This window comes from Amblyomma mixtum, chromosome 7, assembly GCF_055824585.1.
Source record: "Amblyomma mixtum isolate Tamu chromosome 7, ASM5582458v1, whole genome shotgun sequence".
Lineage (NCBI taxonomy): Eukaryota > Metazoa > Arthropoda > Arachnida > Ixodida > Ixodidae > Amblyomma > Amblyomma mixtum.
In genome coordinates, this window is record NC_143018.1 from 137,662,760 (window position 1) to 137,669,745 (window position 6,986).

A 6,986-nucleotide genomic window follows, 5' to 3' on the forward strand; every position below is an offset into this window, starting at 1 on the left:
GCAGCCTCCCAGCTCTCTCGGGTAGGTGAGGGGAAAGAGGGGTAATCCGACTGTGCGGCCGACGTCCTTATTTTAAACCGGATTAAACGTCCCGGCTCCCGTCTTTTTTTTTTTTTTTAACTCACCGCTGATGGTGGGAGGAGTAAACGAACGCGTGGAGTGCCTTTCAGGCAGTCGCGCTCAAGCTTCGTTTTCGCTGCCGGAATAGGCGGACCACCCAAGGCTCCAGTAATTGCCGTTGTTTAAATAAATTTCTCGATCAATCGCTTTGATTTTGTTTTTAGAGTGCAGCTCTTTGGCGACCGTTTCTGCGTTTCGAGGCGTCGCCGTCGCCGTTGCCATCGCCGTCGCTGTTGTCCGTTGTAACCAGCAGTAGAAACCGCATTAAGCTGCGAAACCAACGGAGCGGGAGCTTGGAAAGCAAAGGAAAGGCGCATAACTGCCCTCTTGCAGCAGTAGACACCTCAATCGTGCTTTAAGTACGTTACGTGGCGGTAGGGACAGATGTGCGCTGCATGCGTCAGTACTGACAACATTGCGCCCTATTAAGGAAAGGAGGTGAGCATAACTGACTCCCTGGGTCACTGGACGCCTAAATCGCGCTTACAGGTACGTGCGGTGTTGAGAGAGAGAGAGATGGGGGCTACAGGCGTTAGCGCTGACTACGGTCAGCGAACTCTCGCGATCAACACTAACTGCCACCTGCCAAGGTGGCATGTTGGGTGGGGACTTTAATGTAGATATAAAGACAAACAGGAATTTCTTACCACTTATGCGGGAGAACATCCCGTTCCTTTCGCTCGTAACGCCTCCCACGCTGTGACAACCTCAGGAAATACTTGCGCAGAAATCGTCTTTAAGAACCAGGCATTGGTGCAGCAAGTCAAGCATATATTCATCTATTTCTCCGACCACAAAGCCTTTTTCATGACAATCAATAACTGTGAGTGGAGTGTTTCTTGAAGAAGGAATATGTGCGAAAAATAACAAGTTGTCTGTAATTGTATATACACATCTTGGTCGAATTCTTTGCCTCAATCTATCGAAAAGCTGAAACAGCTGATGGGCTGCGCTCAAGTTTCGCATTAGAAAGTAAGCATTTTTTAGATTTTCGTGAATAAATAGATCCAGTGAGAGACTACATAGCTGCAAATTAGGCCCACAGGAATAAAAATGGGAGGGGACTCTGCTTTCACCGATCGCTATGTATCGCTCCGCCGACGGCATAGCGGCAAGTGGCCACAGGACTGGCTAAAAGGTTGGTTCACTCCTCCTACCGCCAGCGTTGAGTTCAAAAAAAGGGCGGGAGCCGGGGCGTTTATGCCGATTTAAATTAGGAAATCGGCCGCACAGGACAATAATTCGAAGATTCTAAGAATGCTCGAAACGTGTAGGTTTAGTTCACGCTGTAAAAAGACAAGTTGAGATTCCTCTTTAGTGTACCTTTTAACCCCATAGTCCATACGAAGATGACTGTTTGCACCATAGCCTCGAAATGCGTCGCAAACCGAAAACCGTCTTAAATCTGCCACAACACACTGGGCGAATGACCACCTGGTCTTGGGCTGTGGATATAAACAGATCTTGCACTTTGGGATGCGCCCAAAGTGCGAGTCTGTATCGCCAGGCCCAAGCGGAGAGGGACGACAAGAATAAGGCGCTGGCACTGCTCTTGCAGATCGGCACACCAAACGCGCTAATAGGCGTCTGGCGGTCAGTTCTGTGATCAATTCTAAGCTTCGCAGCTGTGTTAACCAGGTCATCTCACACGCGACGGCACATTGCGCGAACCTCCAAGGAATAATACAAGAGCCATAGTTTCTTCAGCGCGTCCCATGTGTTGTGGCTGCTGGCAGCCAGCGAAACGCTCAAAGCACGCAAAAGACACGCACATCTTGAAGCCATCGTGGACGCCTTCCAGCTCCTGGGAGGAACAGCACAAGCAGTACCGTTCGATGATCAGAAATGTACATGAGCGTCGACGGTAAAGCGACAACATTCGTCCGTGACACGTAGGCGGCGAGCGCTCGAGGCACACATGCGCTGTCCAGCCTGCTGGCCGATGCATCGCGGCACCATGTCCAACAAAACTCTGGTCCGTTGAGGAGCTCGTGCGCATTCACTGAGGGAAACTGCTGCAGAAGGCGCCGAAGCTCACGAGCATTCCAGATCGACCTACCCTAGCGAGGGCCTTGCACGTCAGCGTAGCTGTCCAAAACACAGCCACCCAGTGTGATTACGTGGCACCCGTCGAGGAAGAACACACTCAAGTTTTTGTAAACGTCATCACAGCGGCTTGCCTTAGCCGGTAAATACACAAGAAACACACCCTGAGCGAGTTATAAATTCAGTCTAAGGCTAATACGCTGCCAAAGATGGTCTGGTAAAAGGATTCTGTTTAAAACTATTACTCCAACACCACCCCAATACGTGGTGCCAAAGAAGTAGTAGTCTTGGTTAGTAGCGGCGTTCGAATGCTATTCATTGAGATAAAATTTATTTCTTGAAGGCGAAGGAAATCACAACGAACAGTTATATTCAAAAGAATAACCTCAATTTGCTTACGGATACTACGGAAGCCTTGTGAATAAAATGTAATTTGAAATCTGGTGCCATGCTTAAAGCTAATTTTGAGAGACTCAGATGAACGGTGAACTTAGGTGGCATCTCTAGGGCGCCATGTACTCAGATTGGGCTTGACCTCCTGGTCCACCAGCAGAGGCCGGGGCTTATTGGTAGGCTGCTCCTTCAGGGTTCAGGGAACCGTCTTGTCGACCATCCGAGCCTGAAGCCGAGGCGAGGCCACGCTTTACATCACGTGAAAGACTAATACCAATGTCACAATCACTGATGTCAGATGAGAATCCTGTTCAACTGTCAACAACGAGACTAAAGGTGTCACTGGAGGCGTCTGTGTCATGGTCCGCGCAGCATTGCACTGGGGACCGACTGCACACTGGCGAGCAGTTGCGCAGACTGACATCCGGCACTTGCGAATCCTTCCGAAGCGCCGGCAGCTTCTTGACCCGGCCAGGGTGCCTAGCAAGTGCGCTGCAGACTTCAGAAGGGCACGCCGTCGTCCCAGGAGCACCAAATGGTGCATCAGTAGCAGACGTGGTAGTAGCAGTAGCAGGTGGCGCCGCTGCGTCACCCACAGGCGCGACCGGAGCGACAAGCTTAACTGCTGCTGCCTCGGACGGAAGCAGGGCCACGTCAGCATAAGAGCGCGTTTCCTCCCCGGCCGAGGAAAGGGCCAAGCCCTTCGCCTCATTTCGCGTGAAACCTCCTCCGACGTTATACGCGGCCTACTGATGATTTTCCTCAGCCTTTGCAGGATGGGAATAGGGGGACGCTGTTGTAGCCACCGACGACGCTAGCGAGGGGAAGGCGCTAGTAGCTACGTTGAAGTATGGAGGGAGGTCGTTGGGAGGCCGTCACCGCAATGCTGACAGGGACACACAGCTGTCAGTTGGGTGGCCGGCCATGAACGCACACAGCATACCCAGAACCTGAAGTGCTCCACAGAGCCACACAGCCAACAGACGGGCAGCATGCCACGGTAGTCGAAGGCGACCGGGTGGCTTGCGACCCGTTGGTAATTTGGAACCTGGGTTCATGCTGCTCACTTCCATGTGGATGAACCGCGTGCCGGCCAGGACCCCCCGGCGTGATCCCATATGGCCCACCGAGACGAAGAGGACCTTCCCATGCTGGCTGAGAACCTGGGCGAGCGCATCGTTGGTAACACACGAGGGGAGGAAAAGGCGGGTCACGGCGAGCGCCGATGAGCAGGCAGCCGGCGTCGACGATCAGAGCCATGGAGGCCTGGCTATTATCTCTAACTTAAAACAACCTGGCGTCCATGTGCTGGATCCAGTACGCTTCCAGCACTGAAACTATGGAGGGCGCCGCGTCGACGGTGGTCTCCAGACTAGTCCCCGCAGGGACAACTACATGAAAGACTGCAGCCTTCGAAGGACCTCAAGGCGCCAAGGCTACTGAAAGGTTCATGGGGCTTGATGTCCCAAAGCGAATCATGCTTTGAGCGATGCCGTAGTGAAGCGTTCCAGAAATTTCGTCTCTCTGGGGCCGTTTAACGTGCGCTGGAGGAGGAGGTAAACATTATTAAAGAAGTAGTCTTAGGCGCGGGTTGGGCTGGTGTTCCCCTAGCTGAGGTGGGCTCCTCTTCTAGGCAAGACGCCAGGTGGCCGACCGGCGATGTCGTTTGGCGACCTCTTTGGCCCGCTCTGTGACTCGGAGTTGAACCTTCGAGTCCGAGCTGAGAAGCGCGGCTTCCCACTGAGATTTGGTAGACAGGTGCAGACTCAGCGATGGCCTGTCTTGATTACATCAGTATAGGATGTGCGGTGTGTTTGCCTTTTGGTGCCCACAGAGAAAACCGACGGGGCTGAACTGCTCTGGGATCCATATGGAGGACATGTACGATTTAAAGAAAGTGTCTGTTTAGAACTGCCGCCAACAGACTTGTTTCGTTTTACTTAGAGGTCTATGTGGTTCTGGGAAGATTTGTCTTTCTCGAAGTGGGTAGTAATTTCTTTGTAGGTCGTCACTCGCTCCTTGGCCGACCTAAGCTCGGTGTAGGGCACCTCCAGGTTACCACGAATCCTCGGGCAAACTGGTGCGCCGCCTCGTTTACAGGATGGTCCGAATGGGCGGGGACCCCGATCAATGTGATCTGCTGGGCATTGAAGATTTTTCGCAAGATTTTGATGGCGCCGGAGTGGGCCCTTCCTTTTGCAAAATTTAGAATTGCGGTTTTAGAGTAGCTGTTGATGTATTTGGCAGTAGGGGAGGTAATGGCTAAAGCTATGGCAGCTTCTTCGGCCTCCTCCGGACATTTTGTTTTATCGATTGTCGCCCATACCAGGGGCGAACCTCGATGATCGACAGCTGCCAGGGAAAAGACGTCTCTGTCCGCATGTTCTCCCACGTTCCCGTGCGCCATGTCTTTCTGAACTGAAAATCTTTCGTGAAGTTTTGGGCCCTAGCCTTTCTTTTGTCTGTACCGTGGTGTGGATGAATGTTTTTGGACAGATGAGGAACTATTAAGAGTTCGTGCACGTGTCTTGGAGCCAGCCAGCCAGCCAAGGCAGCCAACCCAGCCAACCAACCAACCAGCCAAGCCAGCCAGCCAGCCAGCCAAGCCAGCCAAGCCAGCCAAGCCAGCCAAGCCAAGCCAAGCCAATCCAAGCAAGCCAGCCAGCCAGCCAAGCCAGCCAGCCAAGCCAGTCAGCCAGCCAGCCAGCCAGCCAGCCAGCCAAGCCAGCCAGCCAGCCAGCCAAGCCAGCCAGCCAGCCAGCCAGCCAGCCAGCCAAGTGTGATCGCCCGGTTTCTTAAAATGGCCCTGGGTCCACACTGGGCATGAGGAGATTGATACACAGACTCCAAAGAATGATTTTTGAATATGATTTAATTAATTGATCTGGCTTGATGCCGCTTACGGGAAATGCAGTAGGGCTCGTCCATGTCGGGGCTCGACGAATGGCTGGATGTCTGCTGCGGCCGGGCTGGGGATTCTTCATGGCGGTGCGGCTCTCGTTCTCGGCCAGGCGTTGGAGGAGCTGCCAGGCGTTGAAGCGGGCTGTGGAGGTCCGAACGCGAGCGAAGGCTAGACCCCGGGCTCCCTGGTCCATGCGCGGCCCCGGTCTTCTGCCTTCCTCCGTCTCGTCCGCTCGCTCGAATCGTCCCTGTCTGCCCTTTCCTGCCGTCGGCTCCCCCTTTTTAAGCATTTTTCTTCTTTCTTTCTGCAGCCTCCACCTTCGCCGCAGCCGCTGGCTACTTCACGCCGCCCGCTCGCCGCTTCCTTTTGTTCCCTCCGCGCAGATCTCCCTCCTCGTGACAGCATCGAGCCCCCCTCCGTGGCGACGCGACGCCAGTCTGCCGCGTCCCGGGAAAGTCGCTGACCGGGTCTACTCCGCGCAGCTCTCCCCTGGAATCTTCGTTACAGGCTTAATCCCCACCGTAGGAGTCGTCGACGGCCATCCTATGCGCTATGTGGCCTTGTCCCTCCGTGGAGACACGCCGCCAGGATGGCGCGGTCTGCCGCTTCCCGGGAGTCACTGACCGGGTTTGTGCGGCCACTGGTGTACGCGCACGAATCGTCACACAAACCAGCCAGCCAAGCCAAGCCAAGCCAAGCCAGCCAGCCAGCCAGCCAAGCCAGCCAAGCCAAGCCAAGCCAAGCCAAGCCAGCCAGCCAGCCAGCCAAGCCAGCCAAGCCAGCCAAGCCAGCCAAGCCAGCCAGCCAGCCAGCCAGCCAAGCCAGCCAAGCCAGCCAGCCAGCCAGCCAGCCAAGCCAGCCAGCCAGCCAGGCAAGCAAGCAAGCAAGCAAGCAAGCCAGCCAGCCAGCCAGCCAGCCAGCCAGCCAGCCAGCCAGCCAAGCCAAGCCAAGCCAAGCCAGCCAGCCAGCCAAAGCCAGCCAAGCCAGCCAGCCAGCCAGCCAAGCCAAGCCAGCCAAGCCAGCCAGCCAGCCAGCCAGCCAGCAAGCCAGCCAGCCAGCCAGCCAGCCAGCCAGCCAGCCAGCGAGCCAGCCAGCCAGCCAGCCAGCCAGCCAGCCAGCCAGCCAGCCAAGCCAGCCAGCCAGCCCCGTCTACGCGTCTACGCGCAAGACACAACAGTACCAATTAGAAACCCGGTGTGCAACTGTCGGCCCTGAGGATCGAACCCAACACCTCCCAAATGGAAGGCGGATGCTCTACCACAAGGCTGACACTTCGGTGAAGTGTCCGCTTCGGCGACCAGCGAGCAATAAAGAAAAATGTGTCACGTTGCTTCTTCTTCGTTCTCCCGATTCGTCTCTAATATCACCCCTCGCAGACGAGCAGGTTTGTCACTTTCAACGAGTGGCATTCGCCTTTTGTGTCATTATTCTCACACGATACACTGTCACATTCGCTGTAGAGTGGAACATGCGTAAAGTGACTCCACGAACTCACTACACTCCGCTTAAACACAGCTCATGTCTC